At 45.8% G+C, this 17,503-nt stretch overlaps 7 non-coding genes and 1 pseudogene across 7 annotated transcripts; all 8 read left to right on the top strand.

Moving 5' to 3' along the window:
* Positions 1-2,058: 2,058 nt before the first annotated feature.
* LOC130344643 (U2 spliceosomal RNA) lies at positions 2,059-2,249 on the top strand. The gene has a single exon (XR_008883529.1). It is a non-coding gene; the product is annotated as a U2 spliceosomal RNA (small nuclear RNA).
* Positions 2,250-4,337: 2,088 nt separating this feature from the next.
* On the top strand, positions 4,338-4,528 carry LOC130344642 (U2 spliceosomal RNA). Its single transcript, XR_008883528.1, has one exon. It is a non-coding gene; the product is annotated as a U2 spliceosomal RNA (small nuclear RNA).
* A 2,105-nt stretch (positions 4,529-6,633) lies between these two features.
* Positions 6,634-6,744, top strand: LOC130344608 (U2 spliceosomal RNA; annotated as a pseudogene).
* A 1,448-nt stretch (positions 6,745-8,192) lies between these two features.
* On the top strand, positions 8,193-8,383 carry LOC130344591 (U2 spliceosomal RNA). Its single transcript, XR_008883490.1, has one exon. It is a non-coding gene; the product is annotated as a U2 spliceosomal RNA (small nuclear RNA).
* A 2,080-nt stretch (positions 8,384-10,463) lies between these two features.
* Positions 10,464-10,654, top strand: LOC130344641 (U2 spliceosomal RNA). The gene has a single exon (XR_008883527.1). It is a non-coding gene; the product is annotated as a U2 spliceosomal RNA (small nuclear RNA).
* Positions 10,655-12,736: 2,082 nt separating this feature from the next.
* LOC130344639 (U2 spliceosomal RNA) lies at positions 12,737-12,927 on the top strand. Its single transcript, XR_008883526.1, has one exon. It is a non-coding gene; the product is annotated as a U2 spliceosomal RNA (small nuclear RNA).
* A 2,088-nt stretch (positions 12,928-15,015) lies between these two features.
* LOC130344638 (U2 spliceosomal RNA) lies at positions 15,016-15,206 on the top strand. The gene has a single exon (XR_008883525.1). It is a non-coding gene; the product is annotated as a U2 spliceosomal RNA (small nuclear RNA).
* Positions 15,207-17,294: 2,088 nt separating this feature from the next.
* Positions 17,295-17,485, top strand: LOC130344637 (U2 spliceosomal RNA). The gene has a single exon (XR_008883524.1). It is a non-coding gene; the product is annotated as a U2 spliceosomal RNA (small nuclear RNA).
* The last annotated feature ends 18 nt before the right edge of the window (positions 17,486-17,503 follow it).

Raw genomic sequence — 17,503 nt, 5'->3', positions numbered from 1 at the left:
AAAAAGAAAGATTCCTACTTTCATTGCTACCTGCTTGCTGGCTAGCCAGCTAGCCAGCCCTGTGGGCCTTGCTGCTGCTGCAGCCAAAAAACAAAAGGTGGTGCTGCTGCTGCTTCTGCTGCTTCTGCTTGTGTCTGGCCGCTGTTGGAGCGTCCAGGCACAGGACTTCTGCTGCTGCTGACTTAATGGCCTCCTTAATTGGATCATTTGAGTAGCCAGCACACCTGTGCAGGTAGGGCATGACATGATAGGCAGCTGCCTTGATAGCGGGTGGGTGCTGAATGTTCCTAATTGACAAAATAAGATTAATGCTTATGAAGAAATATAAAATCTCATCCCTTCCCCAATATCGCGCCACACCCCTACCCCTTAATTCCCTGGTTGAACTTGATGGACATATGTCTTTTTTCGACCGTACTAACTATGTAACTATGTAACATAACATGGGGGGGGGGGGGTCTCCTGGCTGTTCACACAGGTGTGTCATTGCTGTACATTGACCATGCATTGCTTCTGTGGTATTGCAAAGGCAAAGACAAATGCTTCCAGCCATCCATTGCACTAATGGATTGGTCATCAGCTGGCTGTCTATGTCCCGCATCAATATAGACCAAAGTACAGAGGGTTAGGCTATGCTATTGTGCACCTACCTGATGCATCAGAAGGTGCGAGGCCCTTGCTAAATTCTGTGCACAGACTTTGAGATCTATACTTTAGACTGTATCTAAACCTGCTCCAACATGGACTGACATTCTGGCCTACTTTCAGCCGATGCGACTTGTCTGTCGCTGAACAGTCGCTTTTTATGTATTCAGCACCTATGTATAATGTTGTAAAAATGCTCTAGAAGCTAAAGTCGCAGAAATGTCACACATATTTGGCCTGCAACTTTCTGTGCGACAAATTCAGACAGGAAAAATCAGTATAAATCCTTAGAAAATTATCCCCCAGTGTCTCCATCTGCTGGCGGTATTGAATAAGCATTGCTGCACTGACGGGGTATGCATTAGACGAAAAAAAAGAAGAAAAAGAAGAATAATACGCCCAGAAAAGAGGCGAAAAGGAGAAAAACGTAAAAAAACGTGAAAAAAAAGTAAGAGGAAGAGAAGGGAAAAAAAGGTGGAAATGGGTTTAAAAGTGATTTCGGCGGAGAAATATATATATATATATATATATATATATATACGCGCACACACACACATATATATAAACGTATTCTCCGTTGAGATATTGCAGCCGCTGCTGTGTCCAGGCCCAGGAGCCTTAGCACTGTGCTGTGATGTCACTCAATACCACTGACATCACTAGGTGTAAACAACATCTCTCCTTTGCTGTGTATGTGACTATGGAGCTGTTTGGTGATGTCGTCTATTATGGCCTTCATAGAAGCAACAGGAGATTGTTGCATCCATCTAGAACCCTCAGAACTACAGTGCTATGATGTCACTCACTTCCACAGGCCTTGCAGAGTGTAAACAACAACAACCCAGCTTTGTTGTGTATGTAACCATAGGGATTTGTGATGTCACCTAGAACCTTCACAGCAGCGACAGCTTTATGAGGAGCATCAGCACTGCTCTGCCTGAGCAGAACCATCACCGCCATAGGTTGTCAAATAACCCGGATTTAACCCACACAGGTAAGTCCAATGGGGTGCAGGCATGTCCTCTATGCTTACAGCTTCCCGTGGGTGTTGGTTTGATACCGTTTGGGGACAGCCAAGGAGGCATCTGCAGGCAACAAAGGTAGGTGTGTGCTTGTGTGTGTGTTTCCTATGCAGATCCTAAGCCCAGTGTCACATGCAAGTAGGAGGAGTAAGAAGGGTTCCTGGCAAATCCGGGTTATGGATTGCATTTAAAAAGGCCCCGTGGGAGTGCAATGGGCCCCTGTCTTGCTGCTTAGCAATAATGGTATGGGTTTAGGTTCTGCTGTGTGTACTGGTGGTTGACTGCCCCCCAGCCCAGAGTGTGCATGGAAAATTGTCTGGCAGCCTCCCTGACAGCAAGCAGTGATAGTGCCCATGAAGGGCACCTTGTTGGGCCCGCCCCTTTCACGGTTATCGCTTCTCGGCCTTTTGGCTAAGATCAAGTGTAGTATCTGTTCTTATCAGTTTAATATCTGATACGTCCCCTATCTGGGGACCATATATTAAATGGATTTTTGAGAACGGGGGCCGATTTCGAAGCTTGCTTCCGTCGCCCTATGCATTGACCCGATATGGCAGTATCTTCGGGTACAGTGCACCACCCCCTTACAGGGTTAAAAAGAAAGATTCCTACTTTCATTGCTACCTGCTTGCTGGCTAGCCAGCTAGCCAGCCCTGTGGGCCTTGCTGCTGCTGCAGCCAAAAAACAAAAGGTGGTGCTGCTGCTGCTTCTGCTGCTTCTGCTTCTGCTTGTGTCTGGCCGCTGTTGGAGCGTCCAGGCACAGGACTTCTGCTGCTGCTGACTAAATGGCCTCCTTAATTGGATCATTTGAGTAGCCAGCACACCTGTGCAGGTAGGGCATGACATGATAGGCAGCTGCCTTGATAGCGGGTGGGTGCTGAATGTTCCTAATTGACAAAATAAGATTAATGCTTATGAAGAAATATAAAATCTCATCCCTTCCCCAATATCGCGCCACACCCCTACCCCTTAATTCCCTGGTTGAACTTGATGGACATATGTCTTTTTTCGACCGTACTAACTATGTAACTATGTAACATAACATGGGGGGGGGGGGGGGGGGGTCTCCTGGCTGTTCACACAGGTGTGTCATTGCTGTACATTGACCATGCATTGCTTCTGTGGTATTGCAAAGGCAAAGACAAATGCTTCCAGCCATCCATTGCACTAATGGATTGGTCATCAGCTGGCTGTCTATGTCCCGCATCAATATAGACCAAAGTACAGAGGGTTAGGCTATGCTATTGTGCACCTACCTGATGCATCAGAAGGTGCGAGGCCCTTGCTAAATTCTGTGCACAGACTTTGAGATCTATACTTTAGACTGTATCTAAACCTGCTCCAACATGGACTGACATTCTGGCCTACTTTCAGCCGATGCGACTTGTCTGTCGCTGAACAGTCGCTTTTTATGTATTCAGCACCTATGTATAATGTTGTAAAAATGCTCTAGAAGCTAAAGTCGCAGAAATGTCACACATATTTGGCCTGCAACTTTCTGTGCGACAAATTCAGACAGGAAAAATCAGTATAAATCCTTAGAAAATTATCCCCCAGTGTCTCCATCTGCTGGCGGTATTGAATAAGCATTGCTGCACTGATGGGGTATGCATTAGACGAAAAAAAAGAAGAAAAAGAAGAATAATACGCCCAGAAAAGAGGCGAAAAGGAGAAAAACGTAAAAAAACGTGAAAAAAAAGTAAGAGGAAGAGAAGGGAAAAAAAGGTGGAAATGGGTTTAAAAGTGATTTCGGCGGAGAAATATATATATATATATATATATATATATATATATATACGCGCACACACACACATATATATAAACGTATTCTCCGTTGAGATATTGCAGCCGCTGCTGTGTCCAGGCCCAGGAGCCTTAGCACTGTGCTGTGATGTCACTCAATACCACTGACATCACTAGGTGTAAACAACATCTCTCCTTTGCTGTGTATGTGACTATGGAGCTGTTTGGTGATGTCGTCTATTATGGCCTTCATAGAAGCAACAGGAGATTGTTGCATCCATCTAGAACCCTCAGAACTACAGTGCTATGATGTCACTCACTTCCACAGGCCTTGCAGAGTGTAAACAACAACAACCCAGCTTTGTTGTGTATGTAACCATAGGGATTTGTGATGTCACCTAGAACCTTCACAGCAGCGACAGCTTTATGAGGAGCATCAGCACTGCTCTGCCTGAGCAGAACCATCACCGTCATAGGTTGTCAAATAACCCGGATTTAACCCACACAGGTAAGTCCAATGGGGTGCAGGCATGTCCTCTATGCTTACAGCTTCCCGTGGGTGTTGGTTTGATACCGTTTGGGGACAGCCAAGGAGGCATCTGCAGGCAACAAAGGTAGGTGTGTGCTTGTGTGTGTGTTTCCTATGCAGATCCTAAGCCCAGTGTCACATGCAAGTAGGAGGAGTAAGAAGGGTTCCTGGCAAATCCGGGTTATGGATTGCATTTAAAAAGGCCCCGTGGGAGTGCAATGGGCCCCTGTCTTGCTGCTTAGCAATAATGGTATGGGTTTAGGTTCTGCTGTGTGTACTGGTGGTTGACTGCCCCCCAGCCCAGAGTGTGCATGGAAAATTGTCTGGCAGCCTCCCTGACAGCAAGCAGTGATAGTGCCCATGAAGGGCACCTTGTTGGGCCCGCCCCTTTCACGGTTATCGCTTCTCGGCCTTTTGGCTAAGATCAAGTGTAGTATCTGTTCTTATCAGTTTAATATCTGATACGTCCCCTATCTGGGGACCATATATTAAATGGATTTTTGAGAACGGGGGCCGATTTCGAAGCTTGCTTCCGTCGCCCTATGCATTGACCCGATATGGCAGTATCTTCGGGTACAGTGCACCACCCCCTTACAGGGTTAAAAAGAAAGATTCCTACTTTCATTGCTACCTGCTTGCTGGCTAGCCAGCTAGCCAGCCCTGTGGGCCTTGCTGCTGCTGCAGCCAAAAAACAAAAGGTGGTGCTGCTGCTGCTTCTGCTGCTTCTGCTTCTGCTTGTGTCTGGCCGCTGTTGGAGCGTCCAGGCACAGGACTTCTGCTGCTGCTGACTAAATGGCCTCCTTAATTGGATCATTTGAGTAGCCAGCACACCTGTGCAGGTAGGGCATGACATGATAGGCAGCTGCCTTGATAGCGGGTGGGTGCTGAATGTTCCTAATTGACAAAATAAGATTAATGCTTATGAAGAAATATAAAATCTCATCCCTTCCCCAATATCGCGCCACACCCCTACCCCTTAATTCCCTGGTTGAACTTGATGGACATATGTCTTTTTTCGACCGTACTAACTATGTAACTATGTAACATAACATGGGGGGGGGGGGGGGGGGTCTCCTGGCTGTTCACACAGGTGTGTCATTGCTGTACATTGACCATGCATTGCTTCTGTGGTATTGCAAAGGCAAAGACAAATGCTTCCAGCCATCCATTGCACTAATGGATTGGTCATCAGCTGGCTGTCTATGTCCCGCATCAATATAGACCAAAGTACAGAGGGTTAGGCTATGCTATTGTGCACCTACCTGATGCATCAGAAGGTGCGAGGCCCTTGCTAAATTCTGTGCACAGACTTTGAGATCTATACTTTAGACTGTATCTAAACCTGCTCCAACATGGACTGACATTCTGGCCTACTTTCAGCCGATGCGACTTGTCTGTCGCTGAACAGTCGCTTTTTATGTATTCAGCACCTATGTATAATGTTGTAAAAATGCTCTAGAAGCTAAAGTCGCAGAAATGTCACACATATTTGGCCTGCAACTTTCTGTGCGACAAATTCAGACAGGAAAAATCAGTATAAATCCTTAGAAAATTATCCCCCAGTGTCTCCATCTGCTGGCGGTATTGAATAAGCATTGCTGCACTGATGGGGTATGCATTAGACGAAAAAAAAGAAGAAAAAGAAGAATAATACGCCCAGAAAAGAGGCGAAAAGGAGAAAAACGTAAAAAAACGTGTGAAAAAAAAGTAAGAGGAAGAGAAGGGAAAAAAAGGTGGAAATGGGTTTAAAAGTGATTTCGGCGGAGAAATATATATATATATATATATATATATATATATATATATATATATATATATATACGCGCACACACACACATATATATAAACGTATTCTCCGTTGAGATATTGCAGCCGCTGCTGTGTCCAGGCCCAGGAGCCTTAGCACTGTGCTGTGATGTCATTCAATACCACTGACATCACTAGGTGTAAACAACATCTCTCCTTTGCTGTGTATGTGACTATGGAGCTGTTTGGTGATGTCGTCTATTATGGCCTTCATAGAAGCAACAGGAGATTGTTGCATCCATCTAGAACCCTCAGAACTACAGTGCCATGATGTCACTCACTTCCACAGGCCTTGCAGAGTGTAAACAACAACAACCCAGCTTTGTTGTGTATGTAACCATAGGGATTTGTGATGTCACCTAGAACCTTCACAGCAGCGACAGCTTTATGAGGAGCATCAGCACTGCTCTGCCTGAGCAGAACCATCACCGCCATAGGTTGTCAAATAACCCGGATTTAACCCACACAGGTAAGTCCAATGGGGTGCAGGCATGTCCTCTATGCTTACAGCTTCCCGTGGGTGTTGGTTTGATACCGTTTGGGGACAGCCAAGGAGGCATCTGCAGGCAACAAAGGTAGGTGTGTGCTTGTGTGTGTGTTTCCTATGCAGATCCTAAGCCCAGTGTCACATGCAAGTAGGAGGAGTAAGAAGGGTTCCTGGCAAATCCGGGTTATGGATTGCATTTAAAAAGGCCCCGTGGGAGTGCAATGGGCCCCTGTCTTGCTGCTTAGCAATAATGGTATGGGTTTAGGTTCTGCTGTGTGTACTGGTGGTTGACTGCCCCCCAGCCCAGAGTGTGCATGGAAAATTGTCTGGCAGCCTCCCTGACAGCAAGCAGTGATAGTGCCCATGAAGGGGACCTTGTTGGGCCCGCCCCTTTCACGGTTATCGCTTCTCGGCCTTTTGGCTAAGATCAAGTGTAGTATTTGCTTGCTTGATCTGGCTGGAAGGTGCCCGGGGTACCCGCTCCTTTTCCCTGGGGGATCGTTCCATCTTTTGGTGGGACTAAACCCCCTTGCTGACATCAGGGTAGCGGCTTAGTCCCCGGGCAACGAGGAGCGATCACCACCTACCTGCTTGCAGTAGGGGAGGTGTTTTGTTCTGCGATGGAGGAGGCTGGCAAGACAGAAGATCCTGCTGTAGGTGTACCTAGCTACGCCAGACTACGAAATGGAGTTCGTGTTACTCTTTTGGACCCTGAGAAGAAGGAGAGAGGCTTATTTTTCGTAGTGGAAGAGATTTTGTTCAAGCTCTTTGAGCTGAAGAAGGAACAGATATTATCCATGCTGGAATTTCCAAGAAGTGGTATCTATGACGTGGTTCTGGTTTCGGAGGAGGACTGTGGTACGTTCTGCAATAAAGCATTGCTGTGGAAGTCGCACCCTGTGTTGGGAGGGGTAGAGATTACTCCCCATTTTCCGACGCAGGAAAGACTTCTAACTGTAAGGATGTACAGTCCGTATATCCCAGAAGAGGAGATTGTTTTGTTCCTTTCCAGATTCTGTGAGGAGGTGAAGCCAAAAGGCAAGATATATAATCAATTCGGTCTTTGGACAACGAAGTGGAAATTTCAAGTAAAGTTTCAGAAAGGACCTGATGGAAGGCTAAGGTATCCGCCTGGTCGTTTTAAGATTGGTACAGTTAATGGGGACCTGTTCTTTTCTGGCATGGACGACTTTTGTCGAAAGTGTAAGAAGTACGGGCATAGGAAAGATTTCTGCGACATCTTGTGGTGCTATAAATGTCAAGGAGAAGGCCATGAACCAGAAGCATGTAAAGAAAAGAAAAAATGTCACCTATGTGGTGATGAGGGGCATCTGGTAGGCACGTGTCCTAAGAGGAAGAAGAAGAAGAAGAAGGAGGGTATGAAAAGAAATAGAGAGGAGGAAATTGAGGTGAGTGAAGAACCGGAAGGGGAAGAAGCTCCAACTAGAAAAGTGGTGGAGGAGAAGAAAAGGAAAGAAAATGAAGAAGATGAATTTATACCGGTAAGGTATGGAGGCTCTCTTGATGTTGTTTTCGAGAGTGTGACAAATAAAGAGAAAAAGGCCTTTGACAAGGATTTGGGTAGTCTAAAAGAAAGATTGGGATACAAAATCAATGAAGCAAGGGATAAAGTTTATCGTTTGTTTCACGCAGATGTGGATAGATTTGTGGAAACATACAAAGTTCCGGCGTGGCTGGCGGTTCCAGCTAAAAGTGAGATGCAGAGAGGTGCAATAACTTGTGGTTTCCTAGAGTTCTTGATGGTTTTTGCATGGAGAAGAGGAATGACCTTTTGGTAATTCTCTTTGGTGAAATATTGCATGGTTAGTTTTGGTTAAATATTTTTTTATGTTTTAAATATGGTTTCTTTTATTGTTAAAAAAGATAAAGAAATAAAGAAAAACGGGTTTTCCTGATGATGAACAAAAAAATCAAGCTCAAATAAGAACTTAGAGCTCTGATGGAGTTCTGAGGGTTAACTTAAAAAAAAAAAAAAAATCTGTTCTTATCAGTTTAATATCTGATACGTCCCCTATCTGGGGACCATATATTAAATGGATTTTTGAGAACGGGGGCCGATTTCGAAGCTTGCTTCCGTCGCCCTATGCATTGACCCGATATGGCAGTATCTTCGGGTACAGTGCACCACCCCCTTACAGGGTTAAAAAGAAAGATTCCTACTTTCATTGCTACCTGCTTGCTGGCTAGCCAGCTAGCCAGCCCTGTGGGCCTTGCTGCTGCTGCAGCCAAAAAACAAAAGGTGGTGCTGCTGCTGCTGCTTCTGCTTCTGCTTGTGTCTGGCCGCTGTTGGAGCGTCCAGGCACAGGACTTCTGCTGCTGCTGACTAAATGGCCTCCTTAATTGGATCATTTGAGTAGCCAGCACACCTGTGCAGGTAGGGCATGACATGATAGGCAGCTGCCTTGATAGCGGGTGGGTGCTGAATGTTCCTAATTGACAAAATAAGATTAATGCTTATGAAGAAATATAAAATCTCATCCCTTCCCCAATATCGCGCCACACCCCTACCCCTTAATTCCCTGGTTGAACTTGATGGACATATGTCTTTTTTCGACCGTACTAACTATGTAACTATGTAACATAACATGGGGGGGGGGGTCTCCTGGCTGTTCACACAGGTGTGTCATTGCTGTACATTGACCATGCATTGCTTCTGTGGTATTGCAAAGGCAAAGACAAATGCTTCCAGCCATCCATTGCACTAATGGATTGGTCATCAGCTGGCTGTCTATGTCCCGCATCAATATAGACCAAAGTACAGAGGGTTAGGCTATGCTATTGTGCACCTACCTGATGCATCAGAAGGTGCGAGGCCCTTGCTAAATTCTGTGCACAGACTTTGAGATCTATGCTTTAGACTGTATCTAAACCTGCTCCAACATGGACTGACATTCTGGCCTACTTTCAGCCGATGCGACTTGTCTGTCGCTGAACAGTCGCTTTTTATGTATTCAGCACCTATGTATAATGTTGTAAAAAGGCTCTAGAAGCTAAAGTCGCAGAAATGTCACACATATTTGGCCTGCAACTTTCTGTGCGACAAATTCAGACAGGAAAAATCAGTATAAATCCTTAGAAAATTATCCCCCAGTGTCTCCATCTGCTGGCGGTATTGAATAAGCATTGCTGCACTGATGGGGTATGCATTAGACGAAAAAAAAGAAGAAAAAGAAGAATAATACGCCCAGAAAAGAGGCGAAAAGGAGAAAAACGTAAAAAAACGTGAAAAAAAAGTAAGAGGAAGAGAAGGGAAAAAAAGGTGGAAATGGGTTTAAAAGTGATTTCGGCGGAGAAATATATATATATATATATATATATATATATATATATATATATACGCGCACACACACACATATATATAAACGTATTCTCCGTTGAGATATTGCAGCCGCTGCTGTGTCCAGGCCCAGGAGCCTTAGCACTGTGCTGTGATGTCACTCAATACCACTGACATCACTAGGTGTAAACAACATCTCTCCTTTGCTGTGTATGTGACTATGGAGCTGTTTGGTGATGTCGTCTATTACGGCCTTCATAGAAGCAACAGGAGATTGTTGCATCCATCTAGAACCCTCAGAACTACAGTGCTATGATGTCACTCACTTCCACAGGCCTTGCAGAGTGTAAACAACAACAACCCAGCTTTGTTGTGTATGTAACCATAGGGATTTGTGATGTCACCTAGAACCTTCACAGCAGCGACAGCTTTATGAGGAGCATCAGCACTGCTCTGCCTGAGCAGAACCATCACCGCCATAGGTTGTCAAATAACCCGGATTTAACCCACACAGGTAAGTCCAATGGGGTGCAGGCATGTCCTCTATGCTTACAGCTTCCCGTGGGTGTTGGTTTGATACCGTTTGGGGACAGCCAAGGAGGCATCTGCAGGCAACAAAGGTAGGTGTGTGCTTGTGTGTGTGTTTCCTATGCAGATCCTAAGCCCAGTGTCACATGCAAGTAGGAGGAGTAAGAAGGGTTCCTGGCAAATCCGGGTTATGGATTGCATTTAAAAAGGCCCCGTGGGAGTGCAATGGGCCCCTGTCTTGCTGCTTAGCAATAATGGTATGGGTTTAGGTTCTGCTGTGTGTACTGGTGGTTGACTGCCCCCCAGCCCAGAGTGTGCATGGAAAATTGTCTGGCAGCCTCCCTGACAGCAAGCAGTGATAGTGCCCATGAAGGGGACCTTGTTGGGCCCGCCCCTTTCACGGTTATCGCTTCTCGGCCTTTTGGCTAAGATCAAGTGTAGTATCTGTTCTTATCAGTTTAATATCTGATACGTCCCCTATCTGGGGACCATATATTAAATGGATTTTTGAGAACGGGGGCCGATTTCGAAGCTTGCTTCCGTCGCCCTATGCATTGACCCGATATGGCAGTATCTTCGGGTACAGTGCACCACCCCCTTACAGGGTTAAAAAGAAAGATTCCTACTTTCATTGCTACCTGCTTGCTGGCTAGCCAGCTAGCCAGCCCTGTGGGCCTTGCTGCTGCTGCAGCCAAAAAACAAAAGGTGGTGCTGCTGCTGCTGCTTCTGCTTCTGCTTGTGTCTGGCCGCTGTTGGAGCGTCCAGGCACAGGACTTCTGCTGCTGCTGACTAAATGGCCTCCTTAATTGGATCATTTGAGTAGCCAGCACACCTGTGCAGGTAGGGCATGACATTATAGGCAGCTGCCTTGATAGCGGGTGGGTGCTGAATGTTCCTAATTGACAAAATAAGATTAATGCTTATGAAGAAATATAAAATCTCATCCCTTCCCCAATATCGCGCCACACCCCTACCCCTTAATTCCCTGGTTGAACTTGATGGACATATGTCTTTTTTCGACCGTACTAACTATGTAACTATGTAACATAACATGGGGGGGGGGGTCTCCTGGCTGTTCACACAGGTGTGTCATTGCTGTACATTGACCATGCATTGCTTCTGTGGTATTGCAAAGGCAAAGACAAATGCTTCCAGCCATCCATTGCACTAATGGATTGGTCATCAGCTGGCTGTCTATGTCCCGCATCAATATAGACCAAAGTACAGAGGGTTAGGCTATGCTATTGTGCACCTACCTGATGCATCAGAAGGTGCGAGGCCCTTGCTAAATTCTGTGCACAGACTTTGAGATCTATGCTTTAGACTGTATCTAAACCTGCTCCAACATGGACTGACATTCTGGCCTACTTTCAGCCGATGCGACTTGTCTGTCGCTGAACAGTCGCTTTTTATGTATTCAGCACCTATGTATAATGTTGTAAAAAGGCTCTAGAAGCTAAAGTCGCAGAAATGTCACACATATTTGGCCTGCAACTTTCTGTGCGACAAATTCAGACAGGAAAAATCAGTATAAATCCTTAGAAAATTATCCCCCAGTGTCTCCATCTGCTGGCGGTATTGAATAAGCATTGCTGCACTGATGGGGTATGCATTAGACGAAAAAAAAGAAGAAAAAGAAGAATAATACGCCCAGAAAAGAGGCGAAAAGGAGAAAAACGTAAAAAAACGTGAAAAAAAAGTAAGAGGAAGAGAAGGGAAAAAAAGGTGGAAATGGGTTTAAAAGTGATTTTGGCGGAGAAATATATATATATATATATATATATATATATATATATATATATATACGCGCACACACACACATATATATAAACGTATTCTCCCTTGAGATATTGCAGCCGCTGCTGTGTCCAGACCCAGGAGCCTTAGCACTGTGCTGTGATGTCACTCAATACCACTGACATCACTAGGTGTAAACAACATCTCTCCTTTGCTGTGTATGTGACTATGGAGCTGTTTGGTGATGTCGTCTATTACGGCCTTCATAGAAGCAACAGGAGATTGTTGCATCCATCTAGAACCCTCAGAACTACAGTGCTATGATGTCACTCACTTCCACAGGCCTTGCAGAGTGTAAACAACAACAACCCAGCTTTGTTGTGTATGTAACCATAGGGATTTGTGATGTCACCTAGAACCTTCACAGCAGCGACAGCTTTATGAGGAGCATCAGCACTGCTCTGTCTGAGCAGAACCATCACCGCCATAGGTTGTCAAATAACCCGGATTTAACCCACACAGGTAAGTCCAATGGGGTGCAGGCATGTCCTCTATGCTTACAGCTTCCCGTGGGTGTTGGTTTGATACCGTTTGGGGACAGCCAAGGAGGCATCTGCAGGCAACAAAGGTAGGTGTGTGCTTGTGTGTGTGTTTCCTATGCAGATCCTAAGCCCAGTGTCACATGCAAGTAGGAGGAGTAAGAAGGGTTCCTGGCAAATCCGGGTTATGGATTGCATTTAAAAAGGCCCAGTGGGAGTGCAATGGGCCCCTGTCTTGCTGCTTAGCAATAATGGTATGGGTTTAGGTTCTGCTGTGTGTACTGGTGGTTGACTGCCCCCCAGCCCAGAGTGTGCATGGAAAATTGTCTGGCAGCCTCCCTGACAGCAAGCAGTGATAGTGCCCATGAAGGGCACCTTGTTGGGCCCGCCCCTTTCACGGTTATCGCTTCTCGGCCTTTTGGCTAAGATCAAGTGTAGTATCTGTTCTTATCAGTTTAATATCTGATACGTCCCCTATCTGGGGACCATATATTAAATGGATTTTTGAGAACGGGGGCCGATTTCGAAGCTTGCTTCCGTCGCCCTATGCATTGACCCGATATGGCAGTATCTTCGGGTACAGTGCACCACCCCCTTACAGGGTTAAAAAGAAAGATTCCTACTTTCATTGCTACCTGCTTGCTGGCTAGCCAGCTAGCCAGCCCTGTGGGCCTTGCTGCTGCTGCAGCCAAAAAACAAAAGGTGGTGCTGCTGCTGCTTCTGCTGCTTCTGCTTCTGCTTGTGTCTGGCCGCTGTTGGAGCGTCCAGGCACAGGACTTCTGCTGCTGCTGACTAAATGGCCTCCTTAATTGGATCATTTGAGTAGCCAGCACACCTGTGCAGGTAGGGCATGACATGATAGGCAGCTGCCTTGATAGCGGGTGGGTGCTGAATGTTCCTAATTGACAAAATAAGATTAATGCTTATGAAGAAATATAAAATCTCATCCCTTCCCCAATATCGCGCCACACCCCTACCCCTTAATTCCCTGGTTGAACTTGATGGACATATGTCTTTTTTCGACCGTACTAACTATGTAACTATGTAACATAACATGGGGGGGGGGGGGGGTCTCCTGGCTGTTCACACAGGTGTGTCATTGCTGTACATTGACCATGCATTGCTTCTGTGGTATTGCAAAGGCAAAGACAAATGCTTCCAGCCATCCATTGCACTAATGGATTGGTCATCAGCTGGCTGTCTATGTCCCGCATCAATATAGACCAAAGTACAGAGGGTTAGGCTATGCTATTGTGCACCTACCTGATGCATCAGAAGGTGCGAGGCCCTTGCTAAATTCTGTGCACAGACTTTGAGATCTATACTTTAGACTGTATCTAAACCTGCTCCAACATGGACTGACATTCTGGCCTACTTTCAGCCGATGCGACTTGTCTGTCGCTGAACAGTCGCTTTTTATGTATTCAGCACCTATGTATAATGTTGTAAAAATGCTCTAGAAGCTAAAGTCGCAGAAATGTCACACATATTTGGCCTGCAACTTTCTGTGCGACAAATTCAGACAGGAAAAATCAGTATAAATCCTTAGAAAATTATCCCCCAGTGTCTCCATCTGCTGGCGGTATTGAATAAGCATTGCTGCACTGATGGGGTATGCATTAGACGAAAAAAAAGAAGAAAAAGAAGAATAATACGCCCAGAAAAGAGGCGAAAAGGAGAAAAACGTAAAAAAACGTGAAAAAAAAGTAAGAGGAAGAGAAGGGAAAAAAAGGTGGAAATGGGTTTAAAAGTGATTTCGGCGGAGAAATATATATATATATATATATATATATATATATATATATATATACGCGCACACACACATATATATAAACGTATTCTCCGTTGAGATATTGCAGCCGCTGCTGTGTCCAGGCCCAGGAGCCTTAGCACTGTGCTGTGATGTCACTCAATACCACTGACATCACTAGGTGTAAACAACATCTCTCCTTTGCTGTGTATGTGACTATGGAGCTGTTTGGTGATGTCGTCTATTATGGCCTTCATAGAAGCAACAGGAGATTGTTGCATCCATCTAGAACCCTCAGAACTACAGTGCTATGATGTCACTCACTTCCACAGGCCTTGCAGAGTGTAAACAACAACAACCCAGCTTTGTTGTGTATGTAACCATAGGGATTTGTGATGTCACCTAGAACCTTCACAGCAGCGACAGCTTTATGAGGAGCATCAGCACTGCTCTGCCTGAGCAGAACCATCACCGCCATAGGTTGTCAAATAACCCGGATTTAACCCACACAGGTAAGTCCAATGGGGTGCAGGCATGTCCTCTATGCTTACAGCTTCCCGTGGGTGTTGGTTTGATACCGTTTGGGGACAGCCAAGGAGGCATCTGCAGGCAACAAAGGTAGGTGTGTGCTTGTGTGTGTGTTTCCTATGCAGATCCTAAGCCCAGTGTCACATGCAAGTAGGAGGAGTAAGAAGGGTTCCTGGCAAATCCGGGTTATGGATTGCATTTAAAAAGGCCCCGTGGGAGTGCAATGGGCCCCTGTCTTGCTGCTTAGCAATAATGGTATGGGTTTAGGTTCTGCTGTGTGTACTGGTGGTTGACTGCCCCCCAGCCCAGAGTGTGCATGGAAAATTGTCTGGCAGCCTCCCTGACAGCAAGCAGTGATAGTGCCCATGAAGGGCACCTTGTTGGGCCCGCCCCTTTCACGGTTATCGCTTCTCGGCCTTTTGGCTAAGATCAAGTGTAGTATCTGTTCTTATCAGTTTAATATCTGATACGTCCCCTATCTGGGGACCATATATTAAATGGATTTTTGAGAACGGGGGCCGATTTCGAAGCTTGCTTCCGTCGCCCTATGCATTGACCCGATATGGCAGTATCTTCGGGTACAGTGCACCACCCCCTTACAGGGTTAAAAAGAAAGATTCCTACTTTCATTGCTACCTGCTTGCTGGCTAGCCAGCTAGCCAGCCCTGTGGGCCTTGCTGCTGCTGCAGCCAAAAAACAAAAGGTGGTGCTGCTGCTGCTTCTGCTGCTTCTGCTTCTGCTTGTGTCTGGCCGCTGTTGGAGCGTCCAGGCACAGGACTTCTGCTGCTGCTGACTAAATGGCCTCCTTAATTGGATCATTTGAGTAGCCAGCACACCTGTGCAGGTAGGGCATGACATGATAGGCAGCTGCCTTGATAGCGGGTGGGTGCTGAATGTTCCTAATTGACAAAATAAGATTAATGCTTATGAAGAAATATAAAATCTCATCCCTTCCCCAATATCGCGCCACACCCCTACCCCTTAATTCCCTGGTTGAACTTGATGGACATATGTCTTTTTTCGACCGTACTAACTATGTAACTATGTAACATAACATGGGGGGGGGGGGGTCTCCTGGCTGTTCACACAGGTGTGTCATTGCTGTACATTGACCATGCATTGCTTCTGTGGTATTGCAAAGGCAAAGACAAATGCTTCCAGCCATCCATTGCACTAATGGATTGGTCATCAGCTGGCTGTCTATGTCCCGCATCAATATAGACCAAAGTACAGAGGGTTAGGCTATGCTATTGTGCACCTACCTGATGCATCAGAAGGTGCGAGGCCCTTGCTAAATTCTGTGCACAGACTTTGAGATCTATACTTTAGACTGTATCTAAACCTGCTCCAACATGGACTGACATTCTGGCCTACTTTCAGCCGATGCGACTTGTCTGTCGCTGAACAGTCGCTTTTTATGTATTCAGCACCTATGTATAATGTTGTAAAAATGCTCTAGAAGCTAAAGTCGCAGAAATGTCACACATATTTGGCCTGCAACTTTCTGTGCGACAAATTCAGACAGGAAAAATCAGTATAAATCCTTAGAAAATTATCCCCCAGTGTCTCCATCTGCTGGCGGTATTGAATAAGCATTGCTGCACTGATGGGGTATGCATTAGACGAAAAAAAAGAAGAAAAAGAAGAATAATACGCCCAGAAAAGAGGCGAAAAGGAGAAAAACGTAAAAAAACGTGAAAAAAAAGTAAGAGGAAGAGAAGGGAAAAAAAGGTGGAAATGGGTTTAAAAGTGATTTCGTCGGAGAAATATATATATATATATATATATATATATATATATATATATATACGCGCACACACACACATATATATAAACGTATTCTCCGTTGAGATATTGCAGCCGCTGCTGTGTCCAGGCCCAGGAGCCTTAGCACTGTGCTGTGATGTCACTCAATACCACTGACATCACTAGGTGTAAACAACATCTCTCCTTTGCTGTGTATGTGACTATGGAGCTGTTTGGTGATGTCGTCTATTATGGCCTTCATAGAAGCAACAGGAGATTGTTGCATCCATCTAGAACCCTCAGAACTACAGTGCTATGATGTCACTCACTTCCACAGGCCTTGCAGAGTGTAAACAACAACAACCCAGCTTTGTTGTGTATGTAACCATAGGGATTTGTGATGTCACCTAGAACCTTCACAGCAGCGACAGCTTTATGAGGAGCATCAGCACTGCTCTGCCTGAGCAGAACCATCACCGCCATAGGTTGTCAAATAACCCGGATTTAACCCACACAGGTAAGTCCAATGGGGTGCAGGCATGTCCTCTATGCTTACAGCTTCCCGTGGGTGTTGGTTTGATACCGTTTGGGGACAGCCAAGGAGGCATCTGCAGGCAACAAAGGTAGGTGTGTGCTTGTGTGTGTGTTTCCTATGCAGATCCTAAGCCCAGTGTCACATGCAAGTAGGAGGAGTAAGAAGGGTTCCTGGCAAATCCGGGTTATGGATTGCATTTAAAAAGGCCCCGTGGGAGTGCAATGGGCCCCTGTCTTGCTGCTTAGCAATAATGGTATGGGTTTAGGTTCTGCTGTGTGTACTGGTGGTTGACTGCCCCCCAGCCCAGAGTGTGCATGGAAAATTGTCTGGCAGCCTCCCTGACAGCAAGCAGTGATAGTGCCCATGAAGGGCACCTTGTTGGGCCCGCCCCTTTCACGGTTATCGCTTCTCGGCCTTTTGGCTAAGATCAAGTGTAGTATCTGTTCTTATCAGTTTAATATCTGATACGTCCCCTATCTGGGGACCATATATTAAATGGATTTTTGAGAACGGGGGCCGATTTCGAAGCTTGCTTCCGTCGCCCTATGCATTGACCCGATATGGCAGTATCTTCGGGTACAGTGCACCACCCCCTTACAGGGTTAAAAAG

This window comes from Hyla sarda, unplaced genomic scaffold, assembly GCF_029499605.1.
Source record: "Hyla sarda isolate aHylSar1 unplaced genomic scaffold, aHylSar1.hap1 scaffold_723, whole genome shotgun sequence".
NCBI classification, from domain to species: domain Eukaryota; kingdom Metazoa; phylum Chordata; class Amphibia; order Anura; family Hylidae; genus Hyla; species Hyla sarda.
The sequence above is the reverse complement of the archived record's forward strand: the minus strand, read 5'-3'. Positions and strand labels throughout refer to the sequence as shown.